Genomic DNA, 20,717 nt, shown 5'->3' on the forward strand with positions numbered 1-20,717 from the left:
GGTAGACTGGAGTGAATTGGAATGGGTGAGTGGTTTGGATGGAGTAGGGTAAATTGGAGTAGACTGGGTTGGATTGGACTGAGAGGGATGATTGGTGTGGAGTGAGGTGGGGTGGAGTGGCACTGTTTGGAGTGGGATGGATTGCATTGGAGTTCGGTGGATTGGAGTGTATTGCACGATTATGTATTAAAGCATAGTTTCAGAAATTACACATAACAAAGAAATAATGTTGCTTCACAATATTTAGAACAAGGTAATTGTCATCATTTGAAAACAGTCCCCAAAAGCAAAAACAATACATGAGTGCAAAGTGAGAAAAGAAGACTTGGCAAAAAAAATAAAGTTAACTATGGAAAATAAAACTTTACAATTTTGTTTCTCCTGCTGGGCATGTTTTTGCCAGTTACACGCCTTCTGTTTGCAGGGTACTGGAAGTTAGAAAGACAAAATAGTATCTCAGTCACATCAGGCACTGATTGTTGAATCATTCAGTGATTGGTCCCTACTTCACAAAGAGGAAAGGAAATGATGCCAGGCCTGCAGTGACCAATTACGAGGCTGTAAAGAAGAGTGTCACACAAGCAAACAAATGGTAAGCAATTTTGTTAACATAAGTGTCTCACAAGCGAGACACATGCAGTAGTGCATACTCTTGCAGGCTCGACCCTAAAAAGGACAGCATGCCCAAGTTATAGTGTTAGATTTGTTCTTAATTCTGGGCCAAATACTCAATGGCTTCTGCCATTATGAGTATCCCCATAAACCCCATTCGCCCACAGGAATTATGAGACCCACATTAACTCCACGGATCAGGGGTTTTCCCCAAGGACTTTGCTTGCTGAAAGCAGGAACAATCTAAGATGAAAAACTGGAGAAAATGAGACATTATTGAGCGAAATCACAGATGCCCTCTTCCTCTCCACTGGGAAATGCCCTTAAGGCCGACTCCGGAATAACGAAGTCCTGGTTAACGAAAGTGGAACAACGCTTTCCTTAACTACGACTTCGTTGTTTTGTGCCTTAACCACGCATGTGCTGAACAACGCACATGCGTGGTTAAGGCACAAACAAGGGCGTCGGCTGAGGAGGACGACGAGGCGACGACTCAGGTAAGTGGGGCGGGGTGGGGGGTCGGGGTTTTAGTTTTAGGGGCGGTGGGGGGTTGGGGTATTTTCAGTTTTAGGGGTGGGGTGGGGGGTCGGGTTTTAGTTTTAGAGCGGGGGTTGGGGGTCGGGGTATTTTCTGTTTTAGGGGTGGGGTGGTGGGTCGGGGTTTTTCAGTTTTAGGGGCGGGTGGGGTGGTCAGGTATTTTCTGTTGTAGGGGCGGGGTTTTAGTTTTAGGGGTGGGGGTGGGGGGTCGGGGTATTTTCTGTTTTAGGGGCTGTGTGGGGGGGTGGGGTTTTAGTTTTAGGGGCGGGGTGGGGGTTGGGGTGTTTTCTGTTTTAGGGGTGGGGTGGGGGGTCGAAGTTTTAGTTTTAGGGGTGGGGTATTTTCTGTTTTAGGGGCGAGGTGGGGGGTCAGGGTTTTAGTTTTAGGGCCGGGGAGGAGGGTCGGGTATTTTCTGTTTTAGGGGCGGGGTGGGGGGTCGGGGTTTTAGTTTTAAGGGCAGGGGTGGGGGGTCGGGGTATTTTCTGTTTTAGGGGCAGGGTGTCAGGGTTTTCGTTTTCGGGGTGGGGGCGGTTGGTCGGGTATTTTCTGTTTTAGGTGCGGGGTGGGGGGTCGGGGTTTTAGTTTTAGGGCCGGGGGTGGGGGGTCGGGGTATTTTCTGTTTTAGGGGTGGGGGTGGGGGGTCGGGGTTTTAGTTTTAGGGGCAGGGGTCGGGGTGTTTTCAGTTTTAGGGGCGGGGTGGGGGTTTAGGTTTAGGGGCAGGGTGGGGGGCTCGGAGTAGTTTTAGGGGTGGGGGTTTGGGTACTTTAGGTTTCAGGGATGAGGTGGGGGTTGTGGTTGTTTTAGGTTTTGGGGCTAGGGTGGGGGTTGCAGTAATTTTAGGGAGGAGGTGGGGGTTGGGGTAGTTTTAGGGGCAAGGGTGGGGGGGTTGGTGTGGTTTGAAGGGGGTGGGAGGGTCGGGGTAAATTTTAGGGGTGGGTGTGGGGGGGCAGGAGGGGACGCATGCAGGAACAATGGATGCCTATCACTAATACCTTTACCAGGAATGCCTTTACAACGAAAAATCGTTGTTAAGGCATTCGTGGTAAAGGCATTAGTGGTAACAACGAGGTCGTTATTCCAACCTCGTTGTCAGGCATTCGTTGTTCCGGCAGGCGTTGTTCCGACATACATTCCTGTTACTCAGGGGCTTATAGCATAAAAAGAGGGGCGAGGGAGTGAATATTACATTAAAAACAAGGGTACTGCCAGACAAAAAAAGTTACCGGCTACTACTGATCTCAGGATTCCCATGTGATCCTCAGAATCGGGAGACAAAGCAAGTAAAACTGACTAAGCCTTGCTTTTGCTTCAGGAAGAGCAAGATAAAAGGGGAAGCATGCTTGCGCACACAGCACAATATAATCCTTTAAACATTACATGCTCATGACACTCAGGACATATTGGGGGTTATTCTAACTTTGGAGGAGTGTTAATCCGTCCCAAAAGTGACGGTAAAGTGACGGATATACCACCAGCCTTATTACGAGTTCCATAGGATATAATGGACTCGTAATACGGCTGGTGGTAAATCCGTCACTTTTCCGTCACTTTTGGGACGGATTAACACCTCCTCCAAAGTTAGAATAACCCCCATTGTGTCCATACTATATGCCCCCCCAGACCATTGCCCAGGCCTCTGCCACCACCCTTCGGAATGCAAGAAATAACAGCTGTTTCACTAAGCGGCCTCCACACTGCAGCCCTCTACTCTGTGATTGTAGTTAAGCCTCTCAACAGGACGTATATTGTGGGCCTTCGGTCACATGCTGGTGGGAGTTATTCACAGCCTCCTTTAAGAAGTGGAGTGCTCCTGGGCCAATAAATCCCTGCAGTGGCCCTTTACAGCCTTAAAACAAACCTGCCCTCTTATAAACTGAACGGCTTGTTGAGTCATTCATTTAAACACAGAAACGCAGTGTGCTTGCATACTGATTATAAAATATATGGAAAATGTTCAACGTTTCATAGGGTATTCAACATAAGGCATTGGTATATTTATATGTCATCCTAGTTATGCAGACAAAAGATGGCAAACATTGACAAACAAGGGTGCTTTCTCAGGATCACACAAAGATCAAGAGGGGAAGCCGGGATTAGAGCATACCTCTCTCAATCGCACAACCCAAGGTTGTCCGCTCCTTACAAAATAAGGGAATCTGGAATAAAATGGAGAACTAACAGGGCATCTATGCTCAGTCGAACACATGCTTTTGAGATGGCATGGCCCTCTTCTTTTAGCCAAGAGCAAAAAGCGCCTCGAGCTTAAAATGATAGAACTGATGGCTCCTGCTACTCGAACAAAGTTTGCTAGAATGGGGATCTGATGTGACGCGCGTTTTTAAGGCCAGCTTGACACCACAGCTGTCAGGAAGTCCAATTGCTGCCAGTTCTTTAAAATATGTAGAGTTCCATCAACTGGCATATTACTCTTTTATTCAATGCTGGTGGCTATTTGCTGTATCATTCCGCATTCCCAGAAATCCTACCAACAGAATGCATGAGGGTCTATTATACATGTGGATCTTACAATCAGTCATCACACTGTTTGTCACATTCTAGTCTTTTCCTCGAAATGCATTTTGCACAGAAAACATTCCTTTATGTTACTTTTTTCACAACATTGACAAAGCTAATAGGAAAGGTTTTGGTGTGATAAACAGCATTGGTGGATTCAATGCATTTAAACAGCATTTATGAATTCCTGAGTTTACATGCATTGGAACATTAAAGCTGTCAAGCCTATTGGTTTTGCCAGTGCCTGTTACTATGGTCTTCAGATTCCACCAGAGTATACAGGGATCACAAAACTCAATGAACTATGATATTCCTGTTGGTGAGCCACGTCTCACCTGGGTAGCCAACAACAAAGCACACAGACTATTACAGGTATAAGCCTGTGATGTCTACATAAGATAATGTCGCCATCATCCTAGCGCCTCTTCATGGCGGATGAGCAGAGTGTTCTAAATACTAATTCGTTCCTCAGCACCTACTGTTATTCCATCCTGCAGACAGTATAACTATATGTCAATATCCAACTTGGGCTTTTTTTCTAAAGAAATCGAGAGATTTAAAAATATCATGCCTTGGCACCTACCAGATATCTGTTGATTGCCTTCAAGACCTAAGGCTGACTCAGCATTCTGTAGATTGGCTCCTCCAGGATAAAAAGATCTCAGATGGTGACCATCGAACCGTTGGCCTCTATAGGATTGCCCCATTCTCATTCAGAGGGATCTTCACTCTCACCTTCCATTCAGTACCTAACTCTGGCCCTTCAAGAGATAGCAAGCCCCTTCCCCACCATGCAGTTCTACTTCTATTTTTATCGATCAAAGTTTACCCAAATCAATGTTATCAAATTTATGGAACGCTGGCATGCCTATGTAAGGATTTCAACTTGTCACCAGAGGCTCTCAGAAAGCTCTGCCTTAGTGACATGAATAAACATGCAGGTATGACAAAAGCATGGCTGTTTACCCTGTCTCCTATGTGTATTCCTGACTTACTTTCCTCTGTATAAACTAAGAAAGGAAGGATACTGGTCCTTTAAGGGCTAGAGTTATAAACAAGTAGAAAGGCTTTTGTCCGGAGAGCGTCTAGTATTCTTAAATTGTTCTGAATTTTGGGTCTCTTGTATTTCTATACTCTGTTAGCTTTTTTCTACCTTGTAACTTTCACGTAACAGAATCTGCAGATTTTGTTCATTACTTAGGCCAGATCTACAAGGCCTTAGCACCTCCTAGCCCTACATTAGTGTAATTTTTTCACGCTACTGTAGCTCAACGAGGCAAAAATCGTCCCGCCATATTTACAAAGTGGCACAATGCATGCATTATGCCACTTTGCAACCCCTTGCACCACATTATGCCTGTTCCAGGCATAATGTGTGCAAGGGGGCCGTTCCGGATTTAGGAGGCCTGCAAAAATGGCACAATGAAATCTACAAAATTTTATTGCACCATTGTTGCCATCATTTTTAATGGCTGCTCAAAGCAGGTGTTAAAAGGATTAAAAGCCCTCTGTTTTCTGAAGGAAGTCCTTCCATTATAGGAAATTCTGTTCTCCATGCCTATAGAAGTGCCTTCTCAGGGTGTTTTTGTGTTTTGAGTGTCTGCCATTTAGTGCAGTATTATACCTCTACCTGTATTTTGTACTCTTCTGTAACATGCACACGGCACCTTTCCTTTTACTACGTATCATTTGCTACCTCTTATATCTTGTTTACTTTTGATACATGCACAACGGCCACCACTGCCTCATGTAACGTAACTATTGTTTGAGTGTTTTGAGTGTCTACCATTTATTGCAATTTTATTTACCTTTACTCGTACTTTATGTGCTCTTGTAACCTGCACACGTCACTTTTTCCTTTCGTAACGTATCGTTTGCTACCTCGTGTATTTTTTTTGCTCTTGATACTTGCACAACTATCACTGTTGCCTCATGTAATGTAACGTTTGTTTTTGTAACAGGCTCACTTGTAATTCTTCTCCTCTTGTATCTTTACTTTGCCTATTGTGAAGCGCTCTGACACCTTCGGGTAAAGTCTGCGCTATATAAAAACGCATTAAATAAAATAAAATAAATAAAAGGATGCACCATTAAAGTCAATGGGCCTCCTTGCACTAGTAAGGAAACTTGTGAAAAACGTTGACGCTAGTGCAGCAAAGCACCACAATAACATCAAAAATGTTGACGCTATTGGCCTAATGTGCACCATGGTGACCATATTGTATTTTCTTTTAGTAGGACAGGTCTAGCTTTAACTGCAATACTTAACCTGTGCAATTTATTTCCAGAGTGCAGCTTCAAGACGCAACAAGGTGCTACACAGAACACAATTTCTCAGACGGGCCTGAGGTACACAAGAACAAGTGTCACAACCAAAGGATTGTCTGTAATAACATTGTTTTTAAAAACGGCAGTGTTATTTATAATACCACTTCTAAAAAAATGCGTTTCTGATTACTTTAATAGCACTTTGCTATTATGCAATGTAACCGTATTCAATTTACCAAGAAGGGTTGAAGAGTGGCATGTCGTGCCTGGGACTCGAACTGCTGCGTGTGCTTCAGGTTTAATGGCAAAGGATACGAACATTTACTTATTTATTTATTGGTTCTCTGTGGCATCTTCAAGAGGATTCTCTAATATTCCGAAAAAGTAATTCCAAGTAGCATTCTAGGGAATATCAAATTACTATGGTATACTTGTGCACATTACGATTGTACATAGAGCATGCGCATTTTTTCTCGCCTGACACTAAACTCAGACAGCAGCAGTGTCTCTTGAACAAGGTCAAGTGAGTGTCTGGACGACTCCTCAGGGGGCCCACTCTTTCATAGTGTAGTCTTAATCACAGAAACCAGTGTTCACTTGTTATGCGATTTTATGGCCCTCGGGCTCCTCGTGACCAGCACGTCAGGTTGTAATTATCGACAGAGACCAGGTCTAGGACCTACGATGCTATCATCAGTCTTCTCGAGTTTCAAAGTAAAGTAAATTATGGGCAATTTAGTGGCAGGCGCAGGAGTTTATGGCGCTATGATGGCTCAGAGGGCAAGGGGGGGCGGGGTCTGTGTTTGCAAGGACGTCTGAGCAGAAGAAAATGGCGCAGCACTGGAGGTGGAGGGGGCGAGTAGGGCCTGCGTACAGCTGGCGGGGATTGCAAGTAAACGCTTCAGCAATTTACAAGGCCTTTAAAAGTAGCTTTCATCTGCTTTGCTTAACTCCAAGTAGTTATAAAACAGGCGTTTTAGTGGAGAAGGAGGCATGCTTCTTTCATCTCCCATAGAAATATATGGACGGGGCAGGCTTTAGGGCGGTGCGAGCGGTGCGGCCGCACCGGATGCTGCTGACCCGGCTTTGTATTTAGCAATAATTTAGAAACGTGTGAATTAAAATGTCAAGATACCTCTTGTGATTAATGTTCCTGCTAGGGAGAGACATGGGAGTTTTGTCTAGCGGTAGCTCTGACTCACCATAAAGTAGCATAGAGCAGTGGTTCCCAACCTTTTGATTTCTGTGGACCCCCACTTTAAAATTAATGGAACCCAGGGACCCCCGCTGAATCATCATTAGAATCCGGGGACCCCCGCCTGAGTCATTACTGGGAGCTGGGGACCTAATTTGTCAATATTTGTTAATATTTTTTAATTTTCTAGGCTCTCGCGGACCCCCTGAGAAGGCTTCGCGGACCCCTAGGGGTCCCCGGACCACAGGTTGGGAACCACTGGCATAGAGGGTTAATGTGCCTGCTGCAAAGAACAAAATTATATTTTATGTAGGCAGCTGATTGGATTAATAAATACAGCCTTTGCAAACACTCTAAAACAAATGAATGTATGTGAAAGGGAGGCTATAGAGAGATGAAGGGTGCATTTACCGGCTGGTAGTGAGGGAATGCGAGGAGGAGGTCATGGATTGGGGGGGGGGTGGGGGGGTGCCAAAAAAGACTATCGCATAGGGCGCCACCAGTGGTAAAGCCAGCCCTGTATATGGAATAAAAATTCCGGTGCCCCTTGTTTGTTTTCACCTCTCCTAAACTTTAATAGCGGGGCCAGGTCTTTCTGAGACAATTGCTTGAGTCCTCTTCGTTTAACCCTTGTTAACATTAGAGACCGTCTATTTGTGTAAGGATTTTCACCACCAGTGGGATGCACAGCGAGGGCTATGTATTGATTCCTAACATTTTATTTAATTAAAACAATGGATAATGATCTAGAATCCTCAGACTACCCCAACTTCGAAATTAGGTCATGTTGCTAAAAAAATGAAAACTAAAATATTTAAACCCCTGATGATTTGCTTTTCTTTATCAGAGAACATCTTGACTTGAGAGGGAGTACAAAAGTTGCATTAGTAGGTACTCATTGGCCCTCAGCAGGCACATGTAAAACTGTGTACAAGCCACTATTACCCATATCTATGAAGACTGAAAATAGTTATAATAATAAGATAATTCCATCTCTCTCTGTTAAAATCTTCTTTGATTAGTGAAAAAACAGCCTCCCTATTCTATGTCAGTTTTATGAAACCAGCTTGTGTCTAATGTAATGGCCTCTGCGATCACAATACACTTTCCACAATCTTCATGCAGCTTGGCCAACCAGCAGCTTTTCACACAGTTGGTCTAACCACACCCTGATTATAACATTCACCTACCTAGGCATCAATGGCACCACACAGACTTGAATCTCCTTCTATGTTTGCAACAGAGCCTTTAGGCCTCATGTTCCTCAGCACAGACCCCACTTCCAAGTGGCATCTCCCAATTTTCACCGTAAGGGTTGCTTGCTTCCTCACTTTGCATCTCCTCATTAAGCACTGTCTTCTCTTTCTTTGGCGTCTCTTATCAACTCTAGGCAGATGACTCACAAGTATTCTTCGTTCTCCCCTACCTGCACTCTAACTTCAACCACATGTGTAGCGTTTAAGCAATCAGTGACACCAAACAAAGACTCTCCGTTCACATGCTCAGCTCCACAAACACTGCGTTCATACCTGTCCTATTGATTAATTGTCTGGTCATGAGCAAACAAGACTATAATAATAGCCTTCTGTTTGGTTTGCTACAATTCCTCTTCACAACACTGGACAAGACTACTAGCTTTGCAATTTGCACCATATTCAACCTCCCTTGACATACATCTGCCTCTGTTTACCGGCACCAAGTGTGTTGGCTCTCCCAAGACGCCTGCACTTCTGCAACTTACTTGTTTCTGGTTTTGGAGGTGATTCATGGTACTATTCTATCCTACTTCCTCCCATAGACTGTAACACACTAAGGAACAGATTTGTGAAAAGTGGCCCTAGTGCAGGACCACTTTTCTAGCACCCATTAGCGCCCTCCTAATGCCACCACGTGTGTGCCATATTTAATATATGAGGCACCATGGCAGTAATTAGAGAATAGCGTCATAATTTGTAATGTTAGTTTGGCGCTTTGCAGGATTAGCAACAAAAATGTTGACGCTAATCCTACAAAGCCTGTTGAGGCCTATTGTAAACAATAGTGTGCTTCCTTTTAACACCTGCTCTGAGCAAGCGTTAAAGGTGCCCAAAAAAATCATGCAAAGAAATCTCTTCCATTTCTTTGCGCCATTTTTTCAGCTTCCCTGATGGGGGAAAGTCATCTTTGCATACATAATGCCTGGCACAGGCATAATGTAATGCAAAGGGTTACAAAGTGGGGCAATGCATGCATTGCCCCACTTTGTCAATTTGGCGCAGCAATTTTGGCCTTGTTGGGCCACATTAGTGTAAAAAAAAAAATGCTAATGTGGAGCAAGGCGGAACTACGGGACGTTAAATCTGCCCCTAAAGCTCATCCAGAACTCCTCAACACAAAAAATTCAGACACATTACCCTATTGGGCCCCTTCCTCTTGAAAGAATTCTCTGCTGACCTTCTCCTGATTCAAATTCTTTCAACATTTAAAACCACTGTAATGTCTCCCCACTTAGAGCCTATGTTTCAATGAGGTAATCTCACCCTCCAGCAAACACCTGATCCTCTCGTACAGTCATAAATGTGTCATGCAATTTATCTTTGTAACTAAATATCATGTATTAATTATAGTGCTGTTAGCATGCCAGTGTCTTAAACAGAGGACCTCGAGTAACCCCACTGATTGAAAACGAACTGTTCTTTATTTTTTCTAATGTCCACATATCCTGTTTGTTTTTGATTTTTATGTATGAAATATTTGTGTGAAAGGATTGTTTACTGTATCAATAAATAATACAGTGCATGACATTTTAGATCACTAAATGTAGGACTGTTTAAATGAATCATACCATCATAGATAAAGTACTATTTTGCCACCTCCTTCCGAGGCAACAGGGCCAGATTTGGTGGTTGTAAAAGCATTTGGGTATCTCATTGCTGGTGGCGTCATAGGTGGCCACCACATATATTCTTGAAAAAGAAGCAAGGACTTTAGACTCGTTTTTTTCAGGCGACCTACAGTATAGCGTGGAGATTTTTCAAGTTGTGATAGTTATGTCAATAGAGATTATACACTGATTGTGCTTAAAGTTCATGATGCAACCTTATATATTTGAGCCCAGGGATATCTTGCTAAAGTTATTCGTCCATCATCCTGTAGGCAGTTGCTGGTGATTTGGAGAGATGTTGGAGACAACAAGATACAGTTGTTATATTATACTCAAGTAAGTGATTGTGATGGTCTCAAACTATTTTTTTTTAACTTTCAATCAAATACGTATGTATTAAAATAATTAATATTTATTGGCCAGCTTCAGTCTTCTCTATGAATGTCTAAATTTAAACAAGTATTGACAAAGCCAACAGATCTACATTGGATGCCAGCCTTTTAGTTTTGTCAGTGTTTGTTTTGTTTTGACATGGTCTTTGTAAAACTTTATTGTTGGGGTGACTGCTGGGCCTGCAACTATTTTAAAAATATTGACTAAAAGAAAAAATATATATTTTTGGTCACAAAAAACATACATAGCCATTGTATACTGAGTAGTCTCGGGCACTGAAGACAACTACCTTGTGTGCAGATGTCTTCCTTGGAAAATAGCAGAATGCCTTAATTCACAGTGAAGTTAGCCAATGACTGAGGTGGAATGACTCATTGCCTCAGGCTGTATGCTATAATGAGCGAAAGAAAAATCTGAACTACACATTAATGAATCAATGGAAGAAGAGGGCTAGCTGAAAGCCTCTATTGACTTACGTCACACAAGTAGTAAGACCCTAGCCCGCATCCACTGCTTTCGACACTGTCAACCATCATGACCTCCCTTCGTATTCTTGAACTGCGCATGGGATGTGGAGGAACTGTCCTCAACTGGTTCTCCTCTTACTTCTCCAGCCATTCCCAAATTGTAAAAATAGACAACTCATTCTCAAGACCAGTCAGCATTTACCAAGGTATCCCTCAAGGTTTGATCCTCTCCCCAATCCCTCTTCAACCTCTACTTAGACACACTATGGGGGTCATTCCAATGTTGGCGGGCGGCGGAGGCCGCCCGCCAGAATTCCCCCCTCCGAAATACCGCGCCGCGGTCAAAAGACCGCGGCGGGTATTACAAGTTTTCCCCTGGGCTGGCGGGCGGTTGCTGAAAAACCGCCCGCCAGCCCAGGGGAAAACGACCTTCCCACGAGGATGCCGGCTCGTAATCGAGCCGGCGGAGTGGGAAGGTGCGACGGGTGCAGTGGCACCCGTCGCGTATTTCAGTGTCTGCAAGGCAGACACTGAAATACTTTGCGGGGCCCTCTTACGGGGGCCCCTGCCGTGCCCATGCCATTGGCATGGGCACGGCAGGGGCCCCCAGGGGCCCCACGACCCCCCCTACCGCCATCCTGTTCATGGCGGCTTTCCCGCCATGAACAGGATGGCGGTAGGGGGGGTCGGAATCCTCATGGCTGCGGAGCGCGCTCCGCAGCCATGGAGGATTCACACGAGCAACGGAAAGTCGGCGGGAGACCGCTGACTTTCCGCTTCTGACCGCGGCTGAACCGCCGCGGTCAGAATGCTCGTTGGAGCACCGCCAGCCTGTTGGCGGTGCTCCCGTGGTCGGTGGCCCTGGCGGCCACCGGCCGCCAGGGTCAGAATGACCCTCTATGTGTGATTCACTGAAATTTTGGGATTCTCTTCCACCTCTATGCCAACAATACCCATATATACTTGAAAATTTCATCCCCGAGGACATTGCCCTGCTTTCAAACATCCTCTTAAAGATTCGAAACTGGACGTCCAACCACCTTTAAAACTCAACCCAACTAAAATAGAATTTCTTTTGATCTCACCTCCAAAATCGAAAATGCCAGTACAAGAATGAATGGCCAACTTTTCTGCCTTCGAAGGCTGCCCTGCCATTGTCACAAGTGCTAGAACATGCTGCATCACCCTTGATAATCGTCTCAATTTTCACAGCTGATAGAGCGTTCCAACCTAACAAATTACCTGTATTTTGGAAGCTCTTTAGGCCGATTAATCTTTTGGCTAAGTGGGTCCCTCTCCACCCTTAGTCCGTCAATATAATCAAATCAATAATCAATATCGAACATAAGCAATTCCCTGATCAACATAACACTTAACAATTAATCCAGAATACATTTTCGGCGAACCCTGACCTTTCAGTCAGGAATAACCACACCAGTTTATTCAAAGTTAGTGAATTTATTTCCCTATATTAACAAAGCTAGCACAATATAGATGTGTCTCAACACCAAATGATAAACATATATGAACATTAATAGCTGTCCGTAACGGCGAAACAGGTGCAATCTATGCAGCATTTGAATAACAAGGCATTCGATAATAGCAATGCAAATCACTAGAACTATAATCTGTAATGAGCTAATTGCATACATTTAGTCAGCATAACAAGGTCTCAAATTGCATCGTGCAACAAAAGGAATCCTCATCTATCCTCAAATTAGCATCGGCATGTGGGACTTCATGCAAAAACAATTTAGCAACATTAATTTAGAAAAACTCCTAACTAGGGCTCTTGTCAAAAATCAGCAGTTGGTTACCTAAAAGAAACACAATGCAATTGTACAATTTCCTTTCATATTTACCAATTTCAATCAGCATTCAAGGAAGTCTTCGTCTCACAGGTACCGTTTCTCGATCAGCATGGGACGGGGCAAAGGGGCAGGGGTGGACGGGGCAGTTGCCTCACGGCGGCAAGATAAACTACTACTTCATGCAAAAGGGATCAAAGTTAAAGTCTCTAGGGTAAGAATCATTTAAGTCTCTTTCTCTCGATTAGAGAAAGCATCAAAGTCTCTCAAAATGGCGTCGCAGCAAAGTGGGCCATAATAGCTGCAATGTCCTGCAAAATGGCGGGTATGGGCGAAGTCCAATAATGGCTGCAATAGGTAATGGCTGCAATGGCTGTAATGGCTACTTTCTTCTCGTGCACCTGGTTTAAATAGACAACAGTTCAAATCCAGTAGGGTCTTCCATTGGAGGGTTCATAGGTTAGTTTCAAATTGTCCAATCAAAAACAACAGTTCTCAAGCTTTTACTTAAGCATACATTATCCTTGGAGACGGGTACGCAAGTTGCAACATTTTATACCAATTAACTCACTTTCAGAGCTTCCATTGTCCGCACCTGCAGATTGACCTTGGAGTAAAGAGAGAAGTATGCCAGGCTGGCACGAAACCTTAAGATAAGCATGTGAACGATCTCAGTGGAAAAGTACAGCTTCAAGCAGAAATACACGTTTAATAGCACATTGGAAAAATACGAGCATCTAAATCGTGAGACCAGGCAACTAGGCCGAAGCCTCCACTAAAGTTAGGCTAAGCTAAAACATTTCAAACAAGCAAATCATAGCACACGTTTACGATTATGTCGGATTAGTGCAATTCTAATACACCACATTATATAAAGCACGCTTATAAATGTTGGCAAACTACTCTGAGGGCACATTTTGTCCCCGTACAATCTTTATTAGTTCGGTTAAAGTCACACATGATTATTTCACACTACGTTTAAGCGCTAATAAATGTAAAACCTTCATTTCAGCTTCATCAATCCCTCCTCTGATGACTACTTGTCATCACACCAAATCACGCCCACAAATTTTATTCCATTAAAATTCTGTCAGTTCTCTTTTCCTTTTAATTCCCCTAGTTTTCGCTTTGTATTCTTCTGCCATTCTTTTCATCATTTTCTCTTCCTTCCTTCTTCTAATTCTTTCCATAATCATTATTATTCCCCTTTTTATTCCCCATATTCCAAATATGCAGATCAGTACTATTAAAATTCCCTGTATTATTTTCAGTAATATTCCATTCCAAATTCCCCCAATCCAATTTCCCACTGAAGCAAGTCCTTTTCCAACCTTCTCCCACACTCCTGGTTCTTTCAGTTCCTTCAAGTCTGCACTCTCTTTTGTTAGATTAGCAAGCATTGTTTTAATCTTCACACTATTGTCTGGAATATACGTACAACAGTGTCGTGCACCAAGCATTTTGCAAACGCCGCCATCCTTTGCTAAAAGAATGTCTAAAGCAAGCCTATTTTGAAGAGTCATAGCTCTTTCCGCTGCAAGTTCAGCATCTATCAGGATTATAGCACCTGAAAACTTTGTCAACATGTTATCCACTATAGTAGACAACTTTCTTATTTTGATGGAATTCAACACAACTCCCAATGAAGGAATCATGGCTCCAAATAAATCTCCTACCACAGCAGCTGCGGTCTCTCTTTTCTGGATACGATGGGATCCAGATGTCTTTTGAATCATCGATAGGTCATCCAGTTGATAAACCTTTGGGAACACTATACCCAAATAACATCTTCCCCACCAACCCTTTGGAAGACGATAATAGGCATTATACCCACAAATGTAATATACACCTGGAATGACAGGGTCAAGTCCGTTCATCATGAATGTCCATTTGGCCTTAAAGATAAACGTATGTTTACACTCACTCGCTCCTACAAAAACGTTATCATAATAAGATTCACCTCGATATATACAAAATTTCCCTACATGCCAAGCATCTAAAGCTATTCTCCCTTGTGTCTTTATTGCGGCAAAATCATAATTGTCTACTGAAGTCCTCTTATGTAGCTCTTTTTCTAATTTCGCATTCATTTGTGCCCTTCTATCATCTGTGCGATCTAAAAAGCTTATTTCTACTGCAGAGAGCGAGCAGGTAAGGTTTTCCCTATGAGCGTGAGCCGTTTCAAAAGGTTGCATTGGCTCGAAAAATTCCCTCATTATTTTAGCATCCCAATCTTTAGCAATCTGGCTTAGCTGCGCTATTATAGGAACATATGCAAAGGTAACATCATAATTCGAGTAAAAATACTGTATGTTAGTCTGACCATAAAACCTAGACATTACTATACTACATGTAATCCCGTATGTAAGAGGCATGTGGTGATAAGTCACCCCTTCCTTTACTGATGTCTGTATCTGTGTGCACACATAACAATCTTTCGCATCCATAGTCTCAACATATTCTGTTAATAAGCGATAGAAAACATTATACGAGAGTTCCTTTTTATCATGCAAGTGTCTCTCATCTAATTCTAGTCTTTTCAGTGCGGTTAGTTCAGTGACAGTAACAGGAGCAAAAGTAGAAGCATCAATTCTCTCATCCTCACCCTTACCATGCATTCCAAGCACTATTGCCATTATTATTAGTACACATGCAATTACCAAGCCTATACACACATATTTACAATATTTCTTTCTACTGTTTTGTGTAGCGTACCCAGTCATGATCTGTATAGAATCAGAGAGCTAGAAGCACCTATAAAAGAAACTATTTAGTAATTCAGTTACAAAGCTGAGCGAGCACAATGTTTCACACAGTTTTCTTCAAGAGGCCAGTCACTTATCGGTTAGCAGCATTTGTCTCAATTCGGCAATAACTCAGTCTCTCATCAGTTCAGCAAGTGTCTCATCCGGTTTAGCAATGTCTCAGCTTGTTGTTTGTATCACGTTATAGTGTAGCAAGCAATGTCATTTATCACCTTTTCAATCAACAGAGTCCATAAAACTTTTCTTTTCTATTTGTATCTCTTCTTCTTCGTTCTCGAGGCTAAGAGATACAAATTCGTCAGTCCAATCGTCATGAACTACATATGCCCATTCAGGACCGGAATACCTTCTGTTCGGTATCCTTTTCCTTTTCAATTTTGCTTCTCTTTTCGACTCTGCTTCGCTGGTACTTTCCTCTTTGGCCAAGTCTTTTCCTTCAGTTGAGGATGGTACCACGACAGTCACTTCCTTTCTTTTCTCTTTCACTTTTGGCCTTTCTCCGTCATCCAAACTTTCTTTAGTCCTTTGTTTTATTGGTGATATACTTAGTCTCCTCTTTGCACCGTGTCCATTTGATGGACCTGCAATCTTTTCTGGGGAAACTTGAACTGTTTCGTTCTGTTCTGCCTTGTCCCCTCCTTCTGGGGAATCAATCACGTTCTCCTTTTCTTTTTCTCTATCGTCTGCTTCTGGGAAAGCCCTCCTCTGATCAGGCTCTCCTGCTTTTTCACCTTTCTCGAGCACTTCGTCACCGTTACTTTCTTCGGACTCTTTATCACTTTCAGCTGCTTCAGGCTCTTTGTCACCTTCAGCTGCTTCAGGCTCTTTGCTACCCTCAGCTGCTTCAGGTTCTTTGTCACCTTCAGCTGCTTCGTCGCTGTCTGAACTTTCTCCTTGGTCTCCCCCAAGCGAGTTGGTCTCTTCGTCCTCAGAGAATATCTCTCTCTCTTCCGTTTCTGCCTGTTCGCTTTCAGTTTTATTTTGCTCTGTCTCAACGCTCAGCACTGTTTTATCAGGCACTGGTAGTTTCAGCGCTTCAACTTCCTCATCTGTGGGACACAACACTTTCTTTGTGTGACTGGCGTGAATCCAGTTGGGAACCCCCGCACACTTCACAGCGGTAGTTGTCGTCAGGATCACTTGGAAAGGGCCTTTCCAACGGGGTTCCAGACACGACTTCCTCACGTGCTTCTTTACCACGACCCAGTCACCTGCTTTCAGTGCGTGTCCTGGACCTTGGATCGGTGGCAAGGTGGTTGCTTCCACCTGGTGAGAGAAAGAGCGAACCACGTCAGCCAGACCCTTGCAGTAGTCTAACACCATATCATCCGTAATATTCAAAAGCGCGTTTGCGGGAACTGCAGGAAGTCTCATAGCCCTGCCCATGAGAATTTCGTGCGGAGACAATCCAGTCTTTCTATCAGGGGTGTTTCTCATTGACATTAGTGTAGGAGGCTTGACTGGCTTGTAGTGAGTACCAAGGGGTACTTGCACCTTGCACCAGGCCCAGTTATCCCTTATTAGTGTATAGGGTGTCTAGCAGCTTAGGCTGATAGATAATGGTAGCTTAGCAGAGCAGCTTAGGCTGAACTAGGAGACGTGTGAAGCTACTACAGTACCACTTAGGGCCTGATTCTAACTTTGGAGGACGGTGTTAAACCGTCCCAAAAGTGGCGGATATACCACCTACCGTATTACGAGTTCCATAGGATATAATGGACTCGTAATACGGTAGGTGGTATATCCGCCACTTTTGGGACGGTTTAACACCGTCCTCCAAAGTTAGAATCAGGCCCTTAGTGTCATATGCACAATATCATAAGAAAACACAATACACAGTTATACTAAAAATAAAGGTACTTTATTTTTATGACAATATGCCAAAGTATCTTAGAGTGTACCCTCAGTGAGAGGATAGGAAATATACACAAGATATATATACACAATAGAAAAAATATGCAGTATAGTCTTAGAAAACAGTGCAAACAATGTATAGTTACAATAGGATGCAATGGGGAAACATAGGGATAGGAGCAACACAAACCATATACTCCAAAAGTGGAATGCGAACCACAAATGGACCCCAAACCTATGTGACCTTGTAGAGGGTCGCTGGGACTATTAGAAAATAGTGAGAGTTAGAAAAATAACCCTCCCCAAGACCCTGAAAGGTGAGTGCAAAGTGCACTAAAGTTCCCCTAAGGACAAAATAGTCGTGTTAGAGGAATAATGCAGGAAAGACACAAACCAGCAATGCAACAACTGTGGATTTCCAATCTAGGGTACCTGTGGAACAAGGGGACCAAGTCCAAAAGTCACAAGCAAGTCGGAGATGGGCAGATGCCCAGGAAATGCCAGCTGCGGGTGCAAAGAAGCTTCGACCGGACAGAAGAAGCTGAGGTTTCTGCAGGAACGAAAAAGGCTAGAGACTTCCCCTTTGGTGGACGGATCCCTCTCGCCTTGGAGAGTCGTGCAGAAGTGATTTCCTGCCGAAAGGACGCCAACAAGCCTTGGTAGGCGCAAATCGTGCGTTTGGCGTTTTTGGACGCTGCTGGGGCCCAGGAGGGACCAGGAGGTCGCAAATTGGACCTGAGGAGAGAGGGGACGTCGAGCAAGACAAAGAGCCCTCACTGAAGCAGGTAGCACCCGGAGAAGTGCCAGAAACAGGCACTACAAGGATGCGTGAAACGGTGCTCGCCGAAGTTGCACAAAGGAGTCCCACGTCGCCGGAGACCAACTTAGAAAGTCGTGCAATGCAGGTTAGAGTGCCGTGGACCCAGGCTTGGCTGTGCACAAAGGATTTCCGCCGGAAGTGCACAGGGGCCGGAGTAGCTGCAAAGTCGCGGTTCCCAGCAATGCAGCCCAGCGAGGTGAGGCAAGGACTTACCTCCACCAAACTTGGGCTGAAGAGTCACTGGACTGTGGGAGTCACTTGGACAGAGTCGCTGGATTCGAGGGACCTCGCTCGTCGTGCTGAGAGGAGAACCAAGGGACCGGTGATGCAGCTTTTTGGTGCCTGCGGTTGCAGGGGGAAGATTCCGTCGACCCACGGGAGATTTCTTCGGAGCTTCTGGTGCAGAGAGGAGGCAGGCTACCCCCACAGCATGCACAAGCAGGAAAACAGTCGAGAAGGCGGCAGGATCAGCGTTACAGAGTTGCAGTAGTCGTCTTTGCTACTATGTTGCAGGTTTGCAGGCTTCCAGCGTGGTCAGCGGTCGTTTCCTTATCAGAAGGTGAAGAGGGAGATGCAGAGGAACTCGGATGAGCTCTTGCATTCGTTATCTAAAGTTTCCCCAGAGACAGAGACCCTAAATAGCCAGAAAAGAGGGTTTGGCTACCTAGGAGAGAGGATAGGCTACTAACACCTGAAGGAGCCTATCAGCAGGAGTCTCTGACGTCACCTGGTGGCACTGGCCACTCAGAGCAGTCCAGTGTGCCAGCAGCACCTCTGTTTCCAAGATGGCAGAGGTCTGGAGCACACTGGAGGAGCTCTGGACACCACCCAGGGGAGGTGCAGGTCAGGGGAGTGGTCACTCCCCTTTCCTTTGTCCAGTTTCGCGCCAGAGCAGGGGCTAAGGGGTCCCTGAACCGGTGTAGACTGGCTTATGCAGAATTGGGCACCTCTGTGCCCAACAAAGCATTTCCAGAGGCTGGGGGAGGCTACTCCTCCCCTGCCTTCACACCATTTTCCAAAGGGAGAGGGTGTCACACCCTCTCTCAGAGGAAGTTCTTTGTTCTGCCATCCTGGGCCAGGCCTGGCTGGACCCCAGGAGGGCAGCTGCCTGTCTGAGGGGTTGGCAGCAGCAGCAGCTGCAGTGAAACCCCAGGAAGGGCAGTTTGGCAGTACCAGGGTCTGTGCTACAGACCACTGGGATCATGGGATTGTGCCAACTATGCCAGGATGGTATAGAGGGGGCAATTCCATGATCATAGACATGTTACATGGCCATATTCGGAGTTACCATGGTGAAGCTACATATAGGTAGTGACCTATATGTAGTGCACGCGTGTAATGGTGTCCCCGCACTCACAAAGTTCAGGGAATTGGCTCTGAACAATGTGGGGGCACCTTGGCTAGTGCCAGGGTGCCCTCACACTAAGTAACTTTGCACCTAACCTTTACCAGGTAAAGGTTAGACATATAGGTGACTTATAAGTTACTTAAGTGCAGTGTAAAATGGCTGTGAAATAATGTGGACGTTATTTCACTCAGGCTGCAGTGGCAGGCCTGTGTAAGAATTGTCAGAGCTCCCTATGGGTGGCAAAAGAAATGCTGCAGCCCATAGGGATCTCCTGGAACCCCAATACCCTGGGTACCTCAGTACCATATATTAGGGAATTATAAGGGTGTTCCCGTAAGCCAATGTAAATTGGTAAAAATGGTCACTAGCCTGTCAGTGACAATTTGGAAAGAAATGAGAGAGCATAACCACTGAGGTTCTGATCAGCAGAGCCTCAGTGAGACAGTTAGTCACTACACAGGTAACACATTCAGGCACACTTATGAGCACTGGGGGCCTGGGTTACCAGGGTCCCAGTGACACATACAACTAAAACAACATATATACAGTGAAAAATGGGGGTAACATGCCAGGCAAGATGGTACTTTCCTACACAACCCCCCCCCAAACGAAGGACAATGAGACTAGCCATGACCTGATGAGTCTTCATTGTCTAAGTGGAAATATCTGGAGAGTCCATCTGCATTGGAGTGGCTACTCCCAGGTCTATGTTCCACTGTATAGTCCATTCCCTGTAGGGATATGGACCACCTCAACAATTTAGGATTTTCACCTTTCATTTGTTTTAGCCAAAGTAGAGGTTTGTGGTCTGTTTGAACAATGAAGTGAGTGCCAAACAGGTATGGCCTCAACTTCTTCAGAGCCCAGACCACAGCAAAGGCCTCCCTCTCAATGGCAGACCAACGCTTTTCTCTAGGGGTCAACCTTCTACTAATAAAAGCAACAGGTTGATCCTGGCCCTCAGAATTAAGTTGTGATAGGACTGCCCCTACTCCTAATTCAGATGCATCAGTTTGGACATAGAATTTTTTAGAGTAACAAGGGCTTTTCAGGACAGGTGCAGAGCACATGGCCTGCTTCAGCTCCTCAAAAGCTTTCTGACAGTTTGCTGTCCATAATACCTTTTTAGGCATTTTCTTGGATGTGAGGTCATTAAGAGGGGCTGCAATGGAGCCATAGTTCTTAATGAACCTCCTGTAATACCCAGTGAGGCCTAGGAAGGCTCTCACCTGAGTCTGAGTGGTAGGGGGAACCCAATCAATAATAGTTTGGA

This window comes from Pleurodeles waltl, chromosome 7 (genome assembly GCF_031143425.1).
Source record: "Pleurodeles waltl isolate 20211129_DDA chromosome 7, aPleWal1.hap1.20221129, whole genome shotgun sequence".
Lineage (NCBI taxonomy): Eukaryota > Metazoa > Chordata > Amphibia > Caudata > Salamandridae > Pleurodeles > Pleurodeles waltl.